The 24,158-nt window shown below is 37.6% G+C and overlaps 1 protein-coding gene across 1 annotated transcript in view; it reads left to right on the top strand.

Annotated features, from left to right (window-relative positions):
• The window catches only part of ANO4 (anoctamin 4), a 309,704-nt gene that overhangs the window by 64,535 nt on the left and 221,011 nt on the right, over positions 1-24,158 (top strand). The gene's annotated exons all lie outside the window — the stretch shown is intronic.

Here is a 24,158-nt window from a genome sequence, read left to right as displayed (position 1 = left end):
CACGTGAGAAAATGCCCTAGAACAGTAAGCTAAGTATGAAGGGAAGGAAAGCAAGAGGGGCAGGACCAGAATTTTATCTTCTATCAAAACATGAATGCTAGTATCTATTTTTATTTTAAAAAACTTATTTTTTCATAGTCCTTCACGTATTTTTATCACTGTAAGTAAGTACAGTAAGATATCAAAGTGGGACTCTAGCTCGGTTTTGCTTGAGATCTCAAAGGCCGAGAATAGTATACTAGGTTCCCCCATATCAGTTACCCATTCAGAATATGCCAGGAGTCGTGCCAGAATTACTGTCTGCTCCATTCCATGTGTAAGACTGAAGTTGGGGCTCTGGGGAACATGTTGGTGGGGTGGGAGGGTGGCATGGGGGAGGGTGCTCATCTGTCACTCCAAACGAAGTGAGACGGACCCTAACTGAACTTGGTATGTGTCCCCTGGTTGGAATTGGGGAGGCATGAGGTTCTGGAATCTCGTATGTGTCTGAAACCTGAACATGCCGTGAGTAGAGCCGACTGTGAGCAAAGAGGGAGAGGGGACAGCAAGGAGATGACTGCTAGTTGGTGGGGACAGGACTGGGCGATTTCTTTTTTTTTCTTTTTCTAATGTTTCCAGAGGCTGCTCTGGGATCCTTTTAAAAAGGGAATGCACTTGAGAGAACTGCCTGAGAGGCTTGGGGGTAGGTGGGACAGGGGAAGGGAGAGTATGAATTAATATGAATATAAATAATGGTCAGTTCCCTAAACATTCCAGATACTAGGAATGTAGTCTAAACATATCATTCAGAAAAATGACCCATTTGCAGTCTGACCATCTGGAAAGCATGATTGTATAGAGCTTTGGAATCTGACAAGCCTGGATTAAAATCTCTCCACGATCCTCAGCCAGTTAGTTCTGAGTTTTCAGACTTATGACCAGTATTTGCTATAATAATATAATCATTGACTTTGACAAATCCTGGATCTTGCATTTCACATGTTGACAGTTTTGGTACTTGACACACTGGTTGGTGAAAGACAAATTTAAACGAACATTCTATATAGACAGTTAATACCCAACATGTAGCTGGGGATCTGAAGTAGTCATTAATGAGTACCATGAACATTTAGCATACAGCATTCAGTATTTAGCAAAACCCATGGTACTTGGCTAACTGTACTGCTTTTACTTTCTTATTTGGATTAAATTTGTCAATTTTTATAAGCTTGTTTGCCTGTGTTTTGAAAGTCGAAATAAAATAAGTATAAATGGTAATTCTGATTTTATTTACAATACAATTCAGATTTACCAACTTTAAAATATTTTAGGCATTGATAATAAGACTCCTTAGCAGATAGCATTACACACACACACACACACACACACACACATTTATTATTTATTTATAAATGTGTATGTATGTGAGTGTGAGAGTTTGTGTATTTATGCCAGCCAACAAGTTTTTTGAGGGAAAAATTGAATATTTATGACCACAAGACTATAAAAAGCTAAAACTTTTTGGTGTAAATAAACAGTGATACTCTTAACTGTTCGTGCAACTTGTATATAGAAAAAGATCTTGCAGGTTGGCAGATGGAATCCAGGGATGTTAAGAGAAAAGTTGGATGAGATTTTGACGAGAATGCAGTTTAATTTTAAAAATCTGCTTAATTCAATGTTCTTTGTCTTCTCAAAGCATTTAAAATATATAACTGTCATAGTACTAACCTCATGACATATTTCATTAATTCATTGCTTTATTTAAAAATGCTTAGCACCTACTGTATGCTAGGCAAACTGCTAATACTGATGTATACTAATGTTGTATGCTAAATATGGAACAGTCTTTGTCCTTAGAGAACCTGGAGTTCAGTATGGGATAGAAAAATGAAGTAAACACAGGAATAAACATATAACTGTAAATTGTGATCATTGCTATGAATAAGAAGCAAATGACCTGAGAGAATAACTGAGGAAGCATAATTTAATTTGTGGTATCAGGGAAGACCTCTCCCACAAAATGGAATTTATATGAAGATCTGAAAGATGAGTGGGCATTATTCAGTCTAGAGCAGGTAAGAGTTTTTCAAATGGATGGAGTAATATATATAGAGGCCCTGTGATGTGGAGTCAGATTATTGAAGGAGGTGGCAAGGAATAGATATGGGTGGTGCAGTTAGGAGGCTATGGGAGTAATTCTGCCTAGAAATGAGGTAGTTGAGCAACTAGACCAGACTAGGTTAGTGGCAGTAAAGCTGGAAGTAAATGGATTTTAAGAAACAAGTAGAAGGTAGAATTAGTTATGACTTGGGGATGAATTGGGCATAAAAGGAGAGGAAGAAGGAGGTGCTGATAAAATAAGGCTCCTGGTAAAAGTGGATGAATTGGAATCTAGCAGGTTAAACTGTTACTGTTATACCATACTTAATCTTCTGTGAACGCTGCAAGATGGTTTATGCATTTATTTTCAAGTTTCAAGTGGCACATAGTCTTAAAATACTATTCATTTTTTTCTGAATGTTTCAATTATAAGCCTCTTAGAATTGAGAATTTGTCTTCTTTTCTTGTTTTAACTCCAGAGTTCTTAGCCCTCTAAACTCAGTTAAGTCAATTTTATTTTATTTTTTTTAAGTAGAAATTAAAATGTCAAAAAAGTTAGATATTCATTTGGGAGTATAACTTAGGAACAGTTTTCTTAAAGGCAGAGATGTTAAATGTAATGACTTGCCAGTTTGTCTTGGTCATTACTGTATAAGAATCTGGGAAAATACAAAATTCAATTAATGGGCATGATTGGCATTTAAATAATTCCTTAGGTGTATACTACAGAGACCTTTCAAAGTATGTTAAAATGGCAGAAAATACTTGATTATCTGACTCTGGGATATACTTCTAAAACTAGCGTACGTGGTGAGGTTAAAACAGGCAGGTACGCAGTTTACCTTCCAGCTGTAATTGTGGTATGTGAGTAATTTGCTTGGTTCCCAATAGACAGAACCAATGATAATTCCTGCCTAGGCATAAGCCTGGCCAAGTGGCTTTGGTTTGGATATGACTTGAGATTTTGAAAACAAAATAATTGAGAAGTGTCAAAGCAGTATTATAATGAAACCAAAAGTGACTTACTAAATAGCTAATTTAGCCATGTGTCTGACAAATTATAATCTATGTGAAATGTGGGTTTTACTGTAATATAATCACTGCATCTCTTACCAAAGGATGGGCAAACTGATAGAGATGAGTGACAAAAGGGAACTGTTTTTCAAGTGTTGGACTCCATACTTGTATCTGCTGTACTGTCTTTTCTTAGATAATTTTTTTTTAGAGTAATTCTAGGCTCACAGCAAAATTGAGCTGAAAGTACAGAATTCTCATACTCCTGACTCCATGCGCTCAGAGCCTCCCCCCCTTATCAACATCCCTCACAAGAGTGTCCATTTGTTACAATTGAATCTACATTGACACGTGGTAATTGATCATAGTTTACATTATGGCCCACTCTTGGTGGTGTACTTTCCATGGATTTGAACATTAGTGTATCATACAGAGTATTTTCATTGTCCCCCAAATCCTCTGTTCTGCTTTTTCATCCTCTCCCACCCAACCTCTAGCAACTACTGATGGTTTTCCTGTCTCCATAGTTTTGCTTTTTCCAGAATGTCGTATGGTTAGAGTTATACAATATGTAGCCTTTTCGAATTGGCTTCTTTCATTTAGTAATATGCATTAGTTTCACCCATGTCTTTTCATGGCTTGATAGCTCATTTCTTTTTAGCACTGAATAATATTCCATTGTCTAGATATACTACAGTTTATCCGTTTACCTACTGAAGGACATCTTGGTTGTTTCCAAGTGTTGGCCATTATGAATAAAATTGCTATAAATTTCTGTGTGCAGGTTTTTGTGTTGACATAGTTTTCAACTCCCTTAGGTAAATACCAAGCAGTGTAATTGTTGGGTAATACAGTAAGAGTATGTTTAGTTTTATAAGAAACTTAAATTGTCTTCCAAAGTAGCTGTACCATTTTGCAGTCTCACCAGCAATGAGTAAGAGTCCCTGTGCTTCATATCCTCACTAGTTGATTGTCTAGATTTTGGCCATTCTAATAGGTGTGGAGAAGAACCTAATTGTTTTAATTTGCATTTCTCTGATGGCATATGATGTAAAATAGACTTTGTTGATAAAGCCAGAAATAGTTAGAAGCCCTCTTACTCTAAATGTGTAGAACTGATTTTGCTGGCCAATGGAAAAAGATGTTTAAATGAGAGAATCATTAAAATAATAGATACATTTCTTGAACATCTTATTTTAACTGAAAACATAAATTAGCTAAAATAGAATATAAAATCTAAATCTAAAATCAGATTTGTTACTATTTGGGTGTTGGGCTAAGGCCATTTTTTCTAATAAGAATCTATTAATTTGTTTTGTACGTTACCTTTCTTGCATAAACCATGCTTGTAATTCATCACTTATAAGAACTTAGACACTTACAAAAATAACCTAAGGATAGGATTCATTTAGTGTTTTATGATTTCTCTCATTACTACAGTTTGTTGTTCAACAGTACTTTTAAAAATATATAAGACTTAGCTTTGTCAAATGTTTCCAAAGCTGTAAACTTTCTTCATAGAAACACCAACTCTTTACACTTATATTTTATTGGTTTATATGCTATTTAATTAAACCACAAAGTTATAATAAGTATAAATGGCATAAAAAGGTTTGGGAACAAGCACAACTAATTCTTGAGCCATACAACTTAAATGGAACAGAAGTAGGTAAGTGTGCCAGAGATTATCCAGTTTAAGTTATGAGTTTTGGTAAACTGTGGCATCAGTCTTTACATTTTACAGAGAGACTGAAGATTAAGTGGTTAATGTACCAACCAACGTCTATAAATTGTGACCTTGTGGATTATGATGGGAATGATTGGCTTGTGGAAAACTTGATAGGAAAGTCTAGAGCCCTGGAATGTAACTGATTATCCAGCTTATTTCCTAGCTTCTTCTTCACAAAATACTGTGTCATAACTCAAGACTCAGGACATGTGATTCATATGTAAAAGCATAACTTTTACTTTACAACCATGTGTAGATTTTATAATAATTACTCAATATAAATAAATACAATTCACATGTAATAAAAATTCTTTTTTTAATGAATAATTAGTTCTTTGAAAGCTCTTGCATCCAGATCTCCTCCTAGTTCTCCAACCGAATCGTTAATCATGCCTCTTATAGTGTGAAAGATTAAGTAACAGATTGCAGTTCCCACTGTTTCATGGCCTCTTTCCTATGCTTTTGCCATTTCCTTTGCTGGTGTGCTCTTTCCACTTTGGATTGGCTCTTTAATCTTAATTATTCTTAAAAACTCAGCTTACACTTGGCTTTCTTCAGGAAAGCTTTTCCAACACCCCAGTTTGGGCTTGTGCCCCTGGTTTTTCTTACCGTTGCACCCTTTTGTAGAATTATTTTAAAATTAACTGTGTATGTTATACACTGGGTTGTACCTCTTTCAAAGGTAAGCACTTTCTCATTCACCTTTATACATAGGACTCAGCAAGGTGGAGCTGCTGGATACTCAGTGTTTAACTGAAGAGCACTGTGCTGAAGTTCATGTTTTATGAAGTTCAAACCACCATTTAGGTGGTTAACTTTTATGACAGGACCTATGATGATAGGATGTAGAGAGCAGAAACTTGGCAGAGGACTAAAGAAGGTTAACGTAAAAATTGCATTTTTAAGTTGCTGGAGGGATAATAGATTCGTATCTTGGCTACATACTAGTATTATGTCAGGCCTTGAAAAATTGGGGTCAGCTTTAGTAGTAGATATACAAATGGTAGAAGCTTAAATATGTTCATCTAAGGTCAGGCGTCTTCTTAAATCATCCCGGGCTAATTTTCTGTAAATGTTCGATTGCCCTCAAATACCTAAAGAGAATTGAGAGTAGCGGAGTTTTCATGTAATACAAATAGAGATGACTAATTTTTTAGGGTTTTAAAAATTGTTTATTATTGATATAATAATTATCATTATAAGCTGGATAAATAATTAAAATGACCATTTAATTACCTAATTTGGTAATATCTAATGGGGGATACAGAGGTGTTATTGAAAGAACATTAGTCTAAGAGTCAGATAATTTGGTGCTATTCCCAGTGATGCCTTGTTCCAGCTTTGTGGGCTTGAATATATTCTTGAAACTCTCTGTGATTCAGCTTTCAACTCTGCAGGCTGGTGGTTTTCAACTGTAGGTGATTTTGCTCCTCAGGGGACATTTGGCAATATCTGAGGACGTTTTTGATCATCATAATTTGGGGGATGTTACTGGCATTTAGTGGATAGAGGCCAGGGCTATTGCTAAGCATCCTATAGTACACAGAACAGCTGCCAACGGCAAAGAATTACCCATCCAAATTCTCAGTAGTGCCAAGATTGAGAAATCCTGGGATAGATCATCTCAGAGGGGCTTTTCTAACCTAAATATCTCTCATTCTCAAAGTTAGGCTGATCATATATTTTAAAATTATATTTTAAATGATCTGAATAATAGAAAGATGAGGACATGCAGTGAATTCAATTGTCCAGTAGGTTTTTAAACCATGTCCTAGTAGTTTTCAATGAATTAAATAACATGAAGAGTCCATGTGGTCAAAATGTAGTACTGTGCACCTTCTGATTCAGCATTCTCAAATGTAAGCTAAATATAATTACAGAAAACCCAGAATAGCTGGGGATGTTTATTTTTTCAGTGGTGTGACAGTATCCCGGTTGATAACTGTCAGATAAGTACCAGTAGTATTTGTAGGGAAGGGGGAAACACTAATGTTGGTGAGCTTAAATACAATAATTTAGTTGAATGTAACTAAGTAAATAGCAACTTTCAGAGATGGATATACATCCCTATGATTTAAAGTAAGATTTATCAGCAGTATAAAATATTTTAGTATACTGGTTTTTTTGACTTGGGATCAGTTAAGAATGAGCATCAATGCTAGTAGAATTCTGAATTACTTTGGAGGAAATGTGTATTTTGAAATTCTCAGTCGTGATTAATGGTTAGGGCTTATCTGTTCCACCTCTTTATGAAATAAAGTTTCACTTAAAGAACCTGAGAACAAGCTTCAAAAGCAACAAATGTAGCAGTGCCAACTACAGTTTTCTAAGCATAAGGCAAGCTTTTCACTTGTTGTCTAAAATTTTTTTAAGGGCTGTGGTGAAAGTGTGCAGGGCTTAAGGTGGCTGTGAAAGGGGAACCTGGAGTGGTTCTCCTGCTGCCTCCTTGTCACCTGTCCTTTACCATCCTCCTCTGCCCACCTCCTCCAGCCCCAGTGCACACTTGACTCACCATACGTGGATCCCAGGTTGGAGCCCAGGCCAAGTTCCTTACATGGTGGGACCATGTCTTATTTCTGTTTATCCCTAATGTCTGATATTCAGTGGTTCTAAGTCACCTCCCTGACCCCAGGCCTCAGAGTCTTTCCCTGTGAGCAGCCCTGGCATAGCTTCTGATTATTGCTCTGTCTGTCAATTCCTCTCTCCCTCCATTTCCCTTTTTCCATCTCCTCCTCCTCCCTTTATTCCAGCTTGACTTGGAATTTACAACTTTTGTGGTTGTTGAGCTACATTATATCTGGCATTTGTAGAAGAAGGGGAGCCCTCCCATCTGACCTCTTCTGCTGTGTTACTGGAACCCATTCATTATTCAATCTACCAAAATCTTTTTTATTCACTTAATTGCCAAAGAAGCCCTTTGAAACAGCCAGTTGATGGGTCTCTGATTTTATTTCTACCCCAACAAGAAAATTGGTTTCTCAAAGTCAATGCCCCCTTTTCCCTACCCTGATTATTACATAGCATGAGAATTGGCAGGACACTCAAGGGGGATGATTATAAAACTTTTTTTTTTCTAAACTCTGTTGAAATATATTTGTGGCATTACTGTCTCAAGGAAAAGCAAACACTTGGCTCAAAATTGAGAAAAATGTAAGTCAGCAAGCTTATCTCTAACTCCCTATGATAAAAGGAATTGAGTGTTTTCGAGCTGTCAGTAGTACTTGGATTTTCTCTACTGCTATGTCAATTACTTCTCCCCTCTCAAATTGGAACTGGTGTGTAGGCAGAATTTAAGCCAGCCGTTGAGCTGCGGGACTACCTCCTACATCAGGTTCAACTCCAAAGTGTTCCTAGGGGAATTCATCCCTGGCTTTCAGTGCAGAGTTGTGGCCTTAATCATCTTTTCATGTGCTGATGAGGAAAATGATGAAGAAACGATGTTTCTCTTTATTCTGCTTTGTCATCCTGACTCAGTACGTGCTGGTAAACTCTCTTCATAATGAGGCAGGGTCTTGCTATGTGAGTTGTACTCAGCTGGGCATCAGTTCTTATAACTTATTTTTTATTGGTCAGCACTCTGTTGAGGAGTCTTGAAAGTGATTTACCTAGCACTCTTGCTATGCCATAGCCAGCACACTTTTGAATAAAGGTACTAATGGTTGTCAGAACTGAAGGGACATTCCTGCATTTCTGATTGGCTCCTAAATTCATCTGTGGATGCCCTGAAGGTAATTCCCATCTGTTTTATTTATAGAAATGGTTTATTCAGTGTAGTCGTGTCTAGTAGGTTGCCATATGGTACCTTTAGTATGCCATCAAATGGGTAATCAAAGCTTAAGAGCCAGTTTCCAAGAACCAATAAAACAAGTGTGATGTATAGAACGAGCATCATTAGGGACAGCAGACATCAGTGGCTGGACCACTGAGAAAGGCTTTGCTTTTTTCTCTTAGCTGTTTGGTAGATGAGAATTTTTTTCAACAGGTATGCCGAGTATGGTACTTTAAAGTTTTTTTTTTTAAATTATAAAAGCAGTATATGTTTATTTAAAACTCAGTATGGAATGACAGAATAAAAATGACATGATTCAATTTATCCCTCTGCTACCTTAATACCGCAAAGAATATGATTTCAGATAATTATAGGGACAGAAAAAGAGAGTCAGTCTAATATAGAATTTTTAAAAAACATAAATCATAGTATATATAATTATCCAATTTTTTTTAAATTTGTCTTGGAGGTTTTATGTGTCAAGATATGTAAGTTCACCTCACTCTTAGCAGCAGTATAGTACTGCAGATGATAGAGCACCATGTAACTTAGTCTTACACTGTTGATAAACATAGGGTTATTGCCAGTATTTCACTGTTATAAACAGCAACTTAGTGAACATCCTGTGTCTTAGAATACACAGGCTGACATTTTCATAGGATTAACTTAGAAACGGAATTTATCATTCAACAGTTATACATATTTTGAATTCTGATAAATTCTCAAATTTCCCTTGCCCAAAGACTTTGTTTTCATTGACATGTGCACCAGCACTGAATGGGAGTGCTTATTTCCCCTGTACCCCAATCAGTGCCCTACTTCTCTTGATGGAAGAAACAGTTTTGGGGTTCTTTGGTGTTTTGGCCTGTAATCCCCACCCTGACCACACTCACCAAATAGATTCCTAATGTACTCCATGGAGAGAATAAATCAATAAAAGTAACAAACAGCTCTGGGGAAGGGGATCTGCTGAGAAGCTTAACCAAAATTTAACAAAATAAATGATGTGACCCTTATCAACAGAAGCTTCCATTTACCCTCGAGCTAAACCACTGGCTGCTAGGCTGGATCCCATGGGGAACTCTGCACAAACAAAGCGGGATGACCTTGCACCAGTCAGCAAGTCAAAAGTGTTTCTCTACTTCTCTCCCCACATTCCCAGCCTGAGGCTTGCATCTAACCACTTCCATTCCTAAAAAGCCCACATCTACTAGTGTTCAAGTGACAGAGCATTTGCTCTGAGACTTAGCAGTCACCCTTTTCAGATCTCAGGGGAAACAGCAGCTCCTGGACCTGGCAGTTAGGCTGTGAGAGTTTGAGAGAAAAGGCCACCCCTCTCCCATACCCTTCCTCACCCTACCCCCCACCCCCCTTCCTCAAGCAGGCACAGAAAGAGACATGAAATCATTTTTCCAAAGGAAAAATCAGCAAAGAGAAAGGATGAGCGAGTGTTATCTCAGCTACTGGGCAGAGGGAACAAAAAAAAGTCTTATATCTTATCAGCCATGGCTTATTACCTGATTGAGGGTGGGGGTGGGGGCAAATGGGAGAAGAACCTTAAACTTCAGGTAGGGACCAGTAGACACTGTAATAGATGCATACCCCTTATCTTTGGGATTCTCACTCATACTTTCGTTGTAGCTAAAATTTGTTATATTTCTATTCATTTCTTTTCAGATCTTACCATTTACATTCACATTCTTTTTAAATAATTCTTTTTTCTTCTCTCTATGCATTATTTGCTTTAAAACAACACATTCACTGAAGAAATCCAACCTTAACCTTTCATTCAAGTACGAGTTTTTTTTTTAAAACCATATTTATGGATAGTGCATAATAACACAGAAGTAGTTTCATGCTGCAACTTTATCTAGAGTCAGTGTCATCTTAGCCATCTACTTCCTGGGTTATGCAAATATTCAGTTTATTGAAGACATGGAAATACCTTTTTTTTTTTCCTGCGCATTATCCAAATTTTCTGTCTTAAAATTAAAAAAATTAACTTAATACTACATATATGTAGTAACTTTGAAGGCAAATTCGCTCATATTCTTCACCAAACTCAGGAAGTCATTTCTAAGTAGATCATCATAAGGAAGAGAATTGATAAAACATTTGCTACCTCTTTCAAAGGTAGAGGGCCACTCGTTGGTTATTTAAACAGTAAATTTTCTTCTCTCCTTTTCCTCACCTCCCATTCTCCCTCTTTTCTTGTGCTTGCTAACAGGCAGTTGGAACCTATGTTGCTGCTACCTTTTACTTTTACACGCAGGCTAGAACTCTGAAAAATGGAAAAAGGCTTTGCAGTTTCTTCAGTGACTAAAAGCACAAGCTAAGTATTTTAAAACAATTTTATATTAAGCAATTTAAAAAACAAATTTGTGTAACTCAAGAAATGTCCTTTTTTTTTTTTCCAATAAAGAGCTTACATACATTTCCCCCCTATAAGCCACTTAGACTGGAACTACAAACTGTACAAACCTGAGAAAGCTATGTCCTGTAGGTTGCGATGGCTCTGCAGGTAGGCACTGCAGCAGAATCTACTTAGAGAGTAAGCTGTTTTTATACACCCACAGGGTGTATTTGATGAAATGGCAGGCACTTAAAGTTTACGTAAACATGCATTTTAAAACAACCCTTTGCATCTAGCAGAGATGTTTTTCACACGGAACTGACCAGTTTCGTAATAGAAATAAAAGTGCCATAAAACTTACTCCTGAAGAGTACCACTAAAAGATAGCCCTTTTGAATATTACTTGAATTTGGGGGGATGTGAGTGGGCGGATGAGTAATTGAAAAATAACATCAACATAAAAATTAAACCAAGGATCCCTGAACTTGCTTTTCACAATTGGGAACTTTTGAGGCTTTGTAGGAGACTACATATTCTGGGTTAGGAGCAAGAAGATCTGGTGTTGGACTGGTTCTCTTGTAAATTAAGTCATGTCATGCACTTCTGCCAAATTTGTTTCCTCAATTTAAAAGGACTGTTGCTGAAAGATCGGCCCCCGTTCCTGATGAGCCAAATAACCCAGAGACAAGGTCTTGGAGCTTAGAAGAAAAGAGGCAATTCTATTGCTTTGCTGGGCAGAGGGGACTCACAGCAGGCTGATGCCTTCAAACCTGTGAACCCACCTTGGGGTTGGGGTGGAGTGGTTATATAGCCCTAGCTCAAACAATAAAGCATTGATAACAAGCAACAGAATCATTTTCTCATCAGAAGACTTAGAATGGCGACATGATGCCTCTAGGCGACCAAATCTGTAGAGGCCAGCATTTAGATCTCTTTATCTTGTAAGCACTCAAGGTGTGGACTTCTTGGTAATTCAGGCTATTTTGTAAGGTTGAAGTCTTGTGACCTTCTCTCTGGAGATCGACTCAGAGACCAAGCATGCTTATAGCCTTTGATTACTGGAATAAAGTAGAAAAAGTAAGATCAATAGTTTTAGTTTTAACAATGGGACTGGAACTGTGAGTAGCAACTGGGTCAGTCAGGTCAGTTGACCGTTTTAAGGGCAAGCATAAGAATAAGAAATCTGTTAGCCTAAGGGCAGCCATTTTACCAATCCTCCTTCAGGACCCCATACTACAGAGTAAAGGCTTAATAAATGCTTGTTGAATGAATGAAAGAATGAATGAAACTTTCAAAATTTCCTTTCCAAGTTTGGGAAATTGCACTTGAAATAAAAATAAAAAGTCAGCATCAGAGATTTCAAAAAACCTTCAAGCCAAGCAGTCTTTATATTTAGTTTAAATTGGTTTGTAGACTTACAGATGTTCTAAAGAACACATTTTCTCAGACACAAAATGACTTCTGGTCTCAGAGTACAATGCAACATTAACTGGTTTGGAAAGAGAGTCTCATATTCTACAGAAATGTGACTCTGGATAATGCCAGTTTGACACAGATGGGGATGAATTAGTTGTCCAAAACATCCAAGTGTGTGATACATAAAGCAACACTGGCAGCCAGTGGGGAAGATCTTATCAATGAAGTACACTGAGCTCTGAATGTTTACTTCACAGAGGAAATGGCTTTGCAGATCAGAAAACTGAGTTGTCATAGAAACCCTCATACCAGAGATTGTTTTAATTCTACGATTAAGTGTATTCAGAGACAAAGGAGCTATATTCTGGATATTAAACTCAGGTATTCTGGTTTTCTCTTTCAACTTGCTTAATTGATACTCCTTTTAAAAAGGACTTTTAATATCTAGAAGCGAGTAACTTGTAACTTGTCCATAGACTTCTGCTGAAAAACTGTATGAAATCAAATCTATTTTTTATAAAGTGGTGAGCTTTCCCGTGTTTATTTCTATCATAAATTATCTTTTTACTTGGAATCAAAATAATTTTGCTGACATCAGTTAGTGACATCAGAAGGAAGAAGGCCTGTCTACATTTTAATACACAGAATTCTAAATCTATTATTTAATTCTTTAAGAGCTACTATTGATTTAGAAATGAAAATTAATAGTTTCCCTATCAACTGAATAGTCAACCACTTAGGAAAACAATTACTGAATACTTGATTATCTGGAGAGCTAGTGTTTATTGAGGGCCTGTTATGGGCCTGGCATACTAGATTCTGTGTACATGATATCATTTAATTCTCCAGCTACTGTTTCATATCTTACTGTGCAAGCTGAGGCTGAGAGAGGTTTAACGATAAGCCCAAGGTCGTGCGCAGGTAAGCAGGCTGAGCTGGAATTTAAACCCATTGAACTTCCAAAATGATACCATGTTGCCATATATGGTTAGGTAGATACAAATTTCTAAAGAACAGTAGACATTTTGTGATAAGGAAAACATACTTGAGGTATGGTGAAGACTCTGTAGTAAGAAGAACTAGGAGAATGTCTAGACTTCACATGTGTAAGTCCTTGCTGGACCTGTTAGACATGGAATTAAACAACTAGCCTCCCAGCCTGGTGTGAAAAATTTCAAACACTTAATTATGGACATGAACATATTTCCACATAATTCACACTAATGCCATTTTGATAAATGACCCCAAATTTGCCATGTGTTTGCAGCTTTTTGAAAGGGACTGATGTGATTCTGGGCTTCTGATTATGCACAACCAGTTGACTGGACATTTTCAGATTTTTCCCTGGAATATTTATGTGTTATTGTTTATAATATGTTAGCTATTTATTAAATTAAAAGTTTAAATTATACAAAATTACTTTACCATGGTACCTGTTACCAAAGTCACCCATTTTGAGAATATGCATCACTGAAGAATTTAGACCAATCAAATCATTAGGCAGAGAAATGCTATCATGCATAACTCAGCCAGCCTCTGATGAGCAAGTTAGTTGCACCATTCTCAGATCTACTGTGGTTGATATGATATTTTATAATGAACAGATTAGTTGAAAAGGAGTGTTTTTAAGTGAAAGAATTTAATAGATTGAAATTTTGAATTGAAATATGAAAAATGACAGAGGGCAATGTTGGAAAATGTAAAAACAGGTTTTCTGAAATGTGTTTAAAGACAGAAAAATATGTCTGAACATGCAGTTGAAAGAAAAGTAAAGATGGAAAATGGTGATTGACCACAGAAAAAGGTTCACAGACCTTATCCATTCAGCATGATTAATAACGATTGAATGGATGGATGTAACTAATAAAATGGTTACAGAGAAACCAGTGGTATCGGTTAACAGTAATGCATTGAGTTCTACTGATCTTCTTTATGACTATGACTAACCTCTCCCTCCCGCCCCCGCCTCCCCTACTCTCTCTCTGTACTTGTCCCCTACCAAAATGGTGGGCACTGTCCATGGTGCTGAACCAGTGTTGCCTGTAGAAGGGATGATTTTCTTCTCCCAACTACGGTGCCCTGTTTCTTTACCTTACAGTTACTTGGATTGTAAATGGAACACAGCAGTCTTTTAGCAATACTTTTTGTTAATGCCATTTCCAACTATGTGGTCTCAATAGAGACCCTAAACTTGGCTAAAACCGAGCTCCTGATATTTCCCCCAAACTAATTCTTCCTGCCATCTTCTCCATCTCAATTAGTGGAGACTCTTCTATGTTACTCAGGTTGAAACCTTGGTATCATCCTTTACTCCACCCTTTTCTTATATCCCATGTCTATTGGGTCATTAAAGTATATTCAGAATCTTACCAGTTTGGCCACTCCATTGTGACCATCCTTGTGCAAGCCACCATCATCTCTCACTGTCAGAGACCTCTCACTGGCCTTCCTTTCTATGTCCTGCCCCCTCCACATTCCCACTTTCAAAGTCTGTTCTCAATATAGCAGTCAGAGTAATCTTGTAAGACGTGGTCAGATTCTATCACTCCTTTGTTGAAAAATACTGTCATGGCTTCCTGCTTCAGTCAGAGTAAAAGCCAAAGTCCTTATAATGGCCCTTGCATGATAGAGCTTTCTTGACTGTACTGAATCAAACTCCTCTACTTCTCTTTCTCTCATGCAGCCCATGTCAGCCACACAGGCCCTTTTGATGATCCTTATGTTCTTGCTTTAGGGCCTTTGCACTTATTGTTTCCCTTCTGGATAGTTTTCCATCGTTATATGCACAGCTCACTTCTTCACTTGAGATCTTTATTCAGAATCCTTTTCATTGATATTCTTCCTGGTCTTCCTATTTAAACTTTGTTTTTTAATCCTCCACAAAAATTTATATCTCCCCTTCCCTGATTTTTTTCCTTATTGTGTCTATGATCCAAAAAACTACACATTTTAAACCTGTTATTTTTTCTCCCTCTAAGATGTTAACTCAATGAAAATAAGGATTTTTGTTTTCTGTTTTTGTCTACTGCTATGCCTACAATAAAGCCTGGCACATAGTAGGAGTTCCATAAGTATTTAACTTACTAAATGAATGGAATTATATTCACAAATAACTGATTTGGGGAAAAAGTAAATGTCAATATTTGATATAAATAGGCACAGCTCATTCTATCAGATTATTTTAGGTAACAAAAATATTTTTAGTATTAGTTGCTTTATGGTTTGGATTCTGGTGTTTGAAGATGCTAAAGTGGGTATGAAGTTCAGCCACTAAAGATGCAGAGGACTTGAGCAGAAGCTTCAGAGGCAGTGAGGTCCTGGGAAAAAGTTGACATTGAAGCCCCTTGGACCTATACTTCTTGCCTTTATTATTTACCCCCACTTCTAACATATATATGTCCTAGAGAAACTGAAGGTGTCTAGTGGTGTGAGGCAAAGAGAGGTGTTCCCTCAAACCACCTCAAGTGGAAAAAGGTAAGCTGTATCTAGGGTCTTGTTTCTAATGAACAAAGTATGATAAATACTCTTGATGAAAAGAAATTTTTTTTTATAAATATGCACCAGCCACTAGGGGGTGCTGGACATTCATTTTCAGAGTAGGGTCCACAGTCTCAGTGGATTTGGTAAGTTAGGTTGTTTAACCTCCCCCTAAACCATTTCCTGATTTGTATTCCTTTTGGCATTTTGTATAAAACTTGAAATTGTGTAGTATTTCCCTTATTCATCTTCACCCCAGTATTTTCTCCAATTGGAGAGAGCAATTATGGGAGCATTTGGTTTCTCACCTTTAGGGACTTGTGTTTAATCCTTGGTAACCTCATTCCCATTGGCTAGGGTGCAGTGACTCATGCAAAGAGTGTCGTGGCATTGGAGGCCTGCTAGTGCTTTCTCATTCTTTAGCATTTCCTCACTTTCCTAAAAAAGTGTAAAAGTCTTTTAAGTGATTTGATCTGTGTGTGAAGGAAAGAGATTTCAAGAGAAACAATGTTCAAAATGACTAGCATTTATACTTATGAGTCTTATTAGTTCTTTCAGATTTTAATTTCATGCTATTTCAGTTTAGGAAAATAACAGCCCATGTAGCAACACCTTATTCTTCATAATTTTTACACATGATTGATTGTAAAGGTAATGGGGACACCAATATCCCATCGCTAAGAGTTAAACAGGAATCAGATTAAGAGCAAGGGTGAAAGGTAGAGAGACATACACAAATAACTCTCTGTCTCACATAGCATAGCATACTAGATCCTTAATTTAAACTGTTGTTTTTTAGTTAAGACAAAGTACCCTTATAGAGTACTCTACTGATAGATTCCATGTAGGAAAAAACATATATCTTGATTTCTTTAATTTCATGGACAGAAAAGCTGAGTCAATATGTTGTGATGTGGTGGTTAAAGTCAAGTTCTTTGGTGTTAGATCTTCATTTAAAGCTAAACTCTGCTGCTTATTAGGTGAGGAACTTCAGCCAAGTTACTTTTTTAAATCTCTCTTGATCCTTAATTTCCTCATCCATCCAATAAGTTTAATAATCCCTACCCCATAAAGTTATTGTGAGGATTTCTGGAGAGAGATGTGTTATATGGTGATATGCTTTGTGCTGATGGTCATATCGATGGCATGCAGTAGCTGCTCTATAGAATTTAGTCCCTCTCCACTTTCGTATAAAGATTTTTAATCTAGTTGTAAGATTATCCTAGTCCTAGTGGAAAAGATTGAAATTGACTTTGTCCTCCCTTAACATAGCACAATATGTGTGTAAATCACTGGTAGGAATTCTGTCATTAGAGATTTCATAATGTAAGTAAAGATCAGTATTTTGCTTATTGAAGATGTTATCTGTTATTACTCCTGGGTGGACTTCAGAGAAGAAATCAGTACAAGGTAATCACTTAATATTAAAATTGTGTGTGTAGAATTATGCTTGATTGAAACAGCACGAGAAGAATAAATTTAAAGTACAGTGAGCCATACCAAAAATCCTATGTGCAATTCTTTCTTTGGCTTAATAAATGTTAAGACCTAATCCTCTCTGAAGCAGGTGCCGTGGCTTTTAGTGATAACATCATCCATATAAAATTGTCACTCCAGCATATTTTCTATGGGGTTTTGGAGGTCATGTGTCCACACTTGGTGTAAGATGCCCCACTATGGTAGAGAATGATGACACTATTATATTCAAGTCTTGGCTTTTCCACTCAATAATTATATGATCTTGGACAAATTCATTAATTTGTTTGAACATAATTCTTGTCTATGAGTAGTAATAAAATTCTGCCTATTGCACACCATTGTATTGGAGCTTATGTGAAAGTGTGTGTATGTGTGTGTGTATATATGTATACATATATACATATGCATGTATATATATTCATACACATATATATGAGAACACTTTATAAATCATAACGTGCTCTCCAAATGTGAGATGATTTCTCGTTGCCAGACTGGTGGCCGCTGCTTTCACATGTCAACCCCATTTCTGAAGCAATGTAAGGTTTATAAGGTTATATTAAAGTAGAGAATATATGAGGGGCATCTGGTGATGTGGGGAAACCATCTTTCTTTACTTTCTTTTCAAAATGGCAGTGGTTAAGAAATCTGTGAGATGGAAAAACAGGGGATTAAGTAGGGGGTGAGTCTTTATTTGCCTAAGAAGGTGAACGATGTTTTGAGTGTGCTTTGGAAATTAGACAGTTTAGGAGTCTGTTTTTCTGCTGGAGTGTTTGAATGTACTGACTGAGTCAGGCCCCAACAGGTTCCTTACCTAATCCCAGAGGGCCTTTCCCTTTACTTGGAATAACACAAAAGTAGTTTCTGTCTCCCCAGACCATCAGCCCTCTGTCCCAACAGCAGATGAACTGCCCCTGGGGCCACTTCTGGGCAATAATGAACATCATGTGAGAGCTGCAGCCTCTCTCCCAGGGTTCTTAGGTCATCCTTCCTGCTCAGGCAGAGACATCATGCAGGGCTCTTTTCCTGCCATCGGTTTGACTTGGCTACTGAGTTAATGTTGCTCATGTTTTACTTCAGTACTCTAGTATATTTATCCTAAGATAAATTTCACTTGCATTAACTTGTGGTTGTACCATGAGTTCAGTTTTACCTTTTGGCATATTTTAACCAAATTACTTTTGAGCACAAAAGTCTGTTTTTTAAAGAAAGTTCATTCTTCTTGTTGCTGTTGTTGCTTTTCAATGAATGTAATAGGCTCTTACAAATATTATACAGAAACCTATGTGGAAAGGCTAGACCTCTACCTCAGTGATTAGCATAAACTAGATCTCCCTCTGAGAGTTTACATGTGTACAGTACATTTTTATATGTTAATGTGTTTTCAACTTGTTTTGTTATAGTGCCTTTTTATAATGCATTGTAACTTGGCTAAATATGCCATTTTGAACTGATATTTAAGACTGTATGAAGATCTTGTGGTTATTGATAAAAGGACTTCAGTAGAAAACACTGTGACATTTAAAACATTGCCAAGCTGCAGTGGGTGACTTTTCCTTTAGGTTGTTGCAAACATCCCACCGTGGACACTTAGTGGTTTTCCCTGATGTCAGGTGTTTTGCACATGGCCTCTGAGTATGCTGATGCTTGTGAATTGTATGTTTCAGAGGGACCTTGAGAGGGATCCTTTCAAAAAATATATTTTCTCCATCACCTTCCTGATGGAGATTTGCTAAAATTTCAGATTGATTTTTTTTTGTTTTTATTTTTGTTTTTGAACAGGTAGTTTCATAGTTCAGTCACTCAGTGAGTATTTCCTGTGTACCTCCTATGTGATATAGGTCCTGTACAGATACGAGAATCAATCATTCCCGTCTCTGTGAAAATGTTCAGCTGGGTTGGACGGGGAGAAAGAACTTGAGGGCACTGGGCTCCTGAGTGTGGTAATGAAGGCAGAGAAGAAAAGGGTGTGTGACATTCTGACCATAGAAGATATTTAATAAGTACTATTAAATAAAGTATAGTTAGTAAAATCTGCGATCCTGGCCTCCTCAGGCTGTGCTGCAGTGGAGGGCTTACTGGCCTGGGCGTAGGGAAACATGGATTTTGCTTGGCTGGCTCTGCCATGAAGCCGCTTAGCTGTGGCTCTTGAGCAAGTTACTTAATTCCTCTGAGCTACAATTTCCTGATTAGTGGAGTGATGGAGTGGGACTAAATTTCTAAAATTTGGTGCTTCTTCACAGACATAGAGAACAAACTTATGGTTACCAGGGGGTAAAGTGGGTGGGAAGGGATAAATTGGAAATTCAAAATTTGCACATCTTGGGGAGTGATGGGAATGTTAGCTATCTTGATTGTGGTGGTGGTTTCATTGGTGTGTACATCTATCAAAATTCTTGAAATTGTACATCTGAAATATGTGTAGTTTACTGTGCAGGAATCATACCACAATGAAGGTGTTAAAAAACAAAAATTTTTAAACTTAAAAAAAAAACCATTAGACTAACAAGTATAAGAATGTTCATATTAACACTATTTGTAATTCTTCCAATTCTCATCAACAATAGAATGGGTACATTGTGGTATATTCAACAGAATGCTCTACAATAATAAAAACTAAACTACAAGTAACAACATGAATGAACTTCATACACTTAATGTTTTTTTTTAACATTTTTTATTGATTTATAATCATTTTACAATGTTGTGTCAAATTCCAGTGTAGAGCACAATTTTTCAGTTATACATGAACATATATATATTCATTGTCACATTCCTTTCTCTGAGCTACCATAAGATCTTGTATATATTTCCCAGTGTTATATAGCATAATCTTGTTTATCTATTCTACAATTTTGAAATCCCAGTCTATCCCTTCCCACCCCCCGCCCCCTTGGCAACCACAAGTTTGTATTCTATGTCTATGAGTCTATTTTTGTTTTGTATTTATGCTTTGTTTGTGGGTTTTTGTTTTTTTTTTTTTTTAGATTCCACATATGAGCGGTCTCATATGGTATTTTTCTTCCTCTTTCTGGCTTACTTCACTTAGAATGACATTCTCCAGGAGCATCCATGTTGCTGCAAATGGCGTTATGTTGTCGGTTTTTATGGCTGAGTAGTATTCCATTGTGTAAATATACCACTTCTTCTTTATCCAGTCATCTGTCATTGGACATTTAGGCTGTTTCCGTATCTTGGCTATTGTAAATAGTGCTGCTATGAACATTGGGGTGCAGGTGTCATCCTGAAGTAGGGTTCCTTCTGGATATATGCTCAGGAGTGGGATTCCTAGGTCATATTGTAAGTGTATTCCCAGTCTTTTGAGGAATCTCCATACTGTTTTCCGCAGTGGCTGCACCAAACTGCATTCCCACCAGCAGTGAAAGAGGGTTCCCTTTTCTCCACAGCCTCTCCAGCATTTGTCACTTGTGGACTTTTGAATGATGGCCATTCTGACTGGTGTGAGGTGATACCTCATCGTAGTTTTGATTTGCATTTCTCTGATAATTAGTGATATTGAGCATTTTTTCATGTGCCTATTGATCATTTGTATGTCTTCCTTGGAGAATTGCTTGTTTAGGTCTTCTGCCCATTTTTGGATTGTGTTGTTTGTTTTTTTCTTATTAAGTCGTATGAGCTGCTTATATATTCTGGAGATCAAGCCTTTGTCAGTTTCATTATTTGCAAAAATTTTCTCCCATTCCATAGGTTGTTGTTTTACTTATGGTTTCCTTTGCTGTGCAGAAGCTTGTAAGTTTAATTAGGTCCCATTTGTTTATTTTTGGGAGCTTTCATTTTGATGATGGGGTGAGGCAGACAAGCAAGATGAATGAAGTTTGGGTTGCATTAGTGGTGTGTTTAATGGAGAAGAAGAAAGCATGGCAGGCGGATAGAAAATGCTGTGGTACAGGACTTGCAGTTTTAAGAAGTGGTCAAGGAAGGTCTCACTGAGAAGGGGACATTTGAACAAAAACAAGGATGTAAGAGAGCCAGCGATGCAGGCAGGTAGGAGACGAAAGCACAAGTGTAAAGGCCCTGAGGCATGTGTTTCCTTGGCCAGTTGAGGAACAGCATGGAGGCCTGTGTGTCTGGAGTGGAATGAAGGAGAAGGAACATAGTTGGAGATGAGATCAGGGAGTAAGGGATCCAGACGACCATGGGTACAAGGCATGAATGAGATGTACCTTCTGTTTCCAAGGGCCTTGTGGTCTTACAGGAGGCACAGACGTGTTGGGGACATACTTCAGTATATGACAGTGAGGTCATGACAGTACATGACCGAATTCAGGCATGGGGTTTTCTGCACCCAGGCCACAGGACAGACTTGGCTGGGTCTCTCCTTGCCTTTGAGTTCTTTGAGGGAAGGATGCATCTTACTTATTTCACATCTTGAGTGGCTTGTAGAGTGCCTGGCATATATTTTTGAATTCACATTGAGTGACAGAACAATGGATAGTATGGGCACAGTATGTAAGGAGGAGCAGGTTGTTTGTTAATAACACATAAGTTAGGCTCAAAGAGATTAAAGAAAATAGGAAAGTCAGAGAGGATAGAAGAGCTTAGATTTGCATCCATGAAGTCTATTCTCTACTCAGTACTTTTCCTGTCCCTGGTATCATTGCTTTGATGTTGTGAAGTATTGAAAGCAAAACTGCTGAAAAGATTTTGGAGACGTAATCACTGTGTCTGTGTTAGTGGCACGATTTGTAATGTCAATATTGCTGGTCCTTTTACTGCAATAGAAGGATTTGATTTATTGCTTTATTTGTGCTGGTTTGCTGGTCTATCCCTACGTGGAAGTTTTTGTGCTTTTTTTTTTCTCTCTACAGTGTATCCAAAGAACACCCAAATGTAAAATGGAGTCCCTGCCCTGTTTGGCTGCAGGCAGTTATTAGAGGCTGATAATTTAAATTTTCCTACTGCAATTCATGCTGCCAGTATATCCAGCTATTTGTTATTATCTAATGCTGAGTGGTTCTTTCCACTATGGCCTCTTGAATTTTGAAGTGGGAATTTGGTGCCCTTATATAACCAAGCACTTGTATTATTTAATTACACAAGGTGCCACATGAATCAACAAAGCAGCCCACACTGAAGATTAGGAAAATACATTTCAATTAGTGACAGCAGGACCAGTGCCTGAAGGCCCTATTCCTTGGGAAAAATAAGACAATGCCAGAAAAATGCAAATGCATTTCTTATAGTTCTGTCTGCTGAACTAATATTTATTGGAGTCAGTAATCTTTGCATATGTATCTCATTTACTTCCCTTTATATTCCATCTGTCAAGAAGTTTTTGGAGTCTCCACAGATGGAAATGCTAATTTGTGTTAAGTATTTAAAACATCTAGTAAGGTTTGCCTGGGCTCAGAAACCTGTTAATCCATTTGAAAAACATTTTGCATCAGGCACTGTACTAGGTATGAGGCGGGCAAAAATGAATACAATATAAATTCTTTACTAAGCTCTTAATAAGAAAGAGAAGCAAATAACCATCACACAATGTGATAAAGGTTATGACACTAGAATATTTGAAATAGAAGACTTTTGAATTTGGAGGAAAGAGAAAGGCATTCTAATAGAGCATAGGAAATGCTTCCAAGGGAATTTACGTTAAAGTGGGATTCCAGGTGAAGGGAACAGCAGGAGCCAAAGCCTAGAAAGTTAAATGGGAAGGAACTTTAAGGAAGTTCTGTGAGATGCCCTCCAGAAGGCTAGGCTGAGGGATTTGTATTTATCTCATAGACTACCTTTTACGAAATAAGTAGTATGGGGAGCCAGGAGACGGGTGTTACATTTGAGGTTCCTGTGGAAGGTTCATCCAGGTAAAGCTGTCAGAAGACAGTTAAAAATGCCTTAGACCATAAGTGTGGAGCTCACGAGGGAAGCTGGGTTGTACTACTCCCAGAGGAGAGAGTTTATACTGGAAGGGGAGAAGACTTATGACAAGACATTAGAGAAAAGTACTATTTACGAGTTAAAGAAAGCTGGCTGAGGTTGGTGATGTGAAGGTGAGGGATGCAACACAAATGGCTGAAGGAATATGGACTAAAAAAAAAGGATTGGGTGCCAACTTGGTGGGAGATGACTGAGCCCCAAGATTTGTTCCGTTTTGATGATTTTAAGCTCCTGATCTCATAAGAAAGAATAATAAAAATTCACATTAAGTCTGATACCAAAATATTCTTCCATTAGTGTAACAGGAATACAGAAGAAGTCCATAGGACCTGGAAAATTCAAGGAAGACTTTGTCAGGGGAAGGACTGGAAAGGTGGAGGGAGGCAGCTTGGGAAAGATGTGTTGGGAATGCACATGGTAGGCCCAGAAAGTAGGAGAGCAAGCAGAGCATCAGGCCAGAGGTGTGAGGAAGGTGGGAAAGAGTTTGATAAGTGGAGTGAGGTCCGGTGACGGAGGCCTTCACAGGAGTTTGGTGTTTGAACAATAAGAAAAAGGAAGCCAGTGGAAATACTTGAGCAAGGAATGAATGATGAAAAGGTGTGTTTTAAGGTCATCGATTCTAATGTGTTGGATTGCAGGGAGACTGCAGGAAGGGAGAGCAGTTAGGAGACTGTGACCCTAAAGTGTGTGAGATGGACTGATGTCTGGAGGAGGATGTGGTCATGGTACCAAGGAGCAAGGGGTAACTGCATTGAACAGTGAGAAGTGAAGACTGAAAAGGACATAGATGGGTATAATAGATGAAAAAGAAGAGAAGTTAAAGTAGGTTCCAAATCCAGCCTTAGGACAGGACAGAATTGCACCAATGAGGTACCTGGGAAAGTAAACCTAGTTCATAATTAGTTATAAGACTATTTTTTGTAATTGATTTTCTTAATTAT

Source organism: Camelus ferus, chromosome 12, assembly GCF_009834535.1.
Source record: "Camelus ferus isolate YT-003-E chromosome 12, BCGSAC_Cfer_1.0, whole genome shotgun sequence".
In the NCBI taxonomy this organism is placed as follows: domain Eukaryota; kingdom Metazoa; phylum Chordata; class Mammalia; order Artiodactyla; family Camelidae; genus Camelus; species Camelus ferus.
The sequence above is the reverse complement of the archived record's forward strand: the minus strand, read 5'-3'. Positions and strand labels throughout refer to the sequence as shown.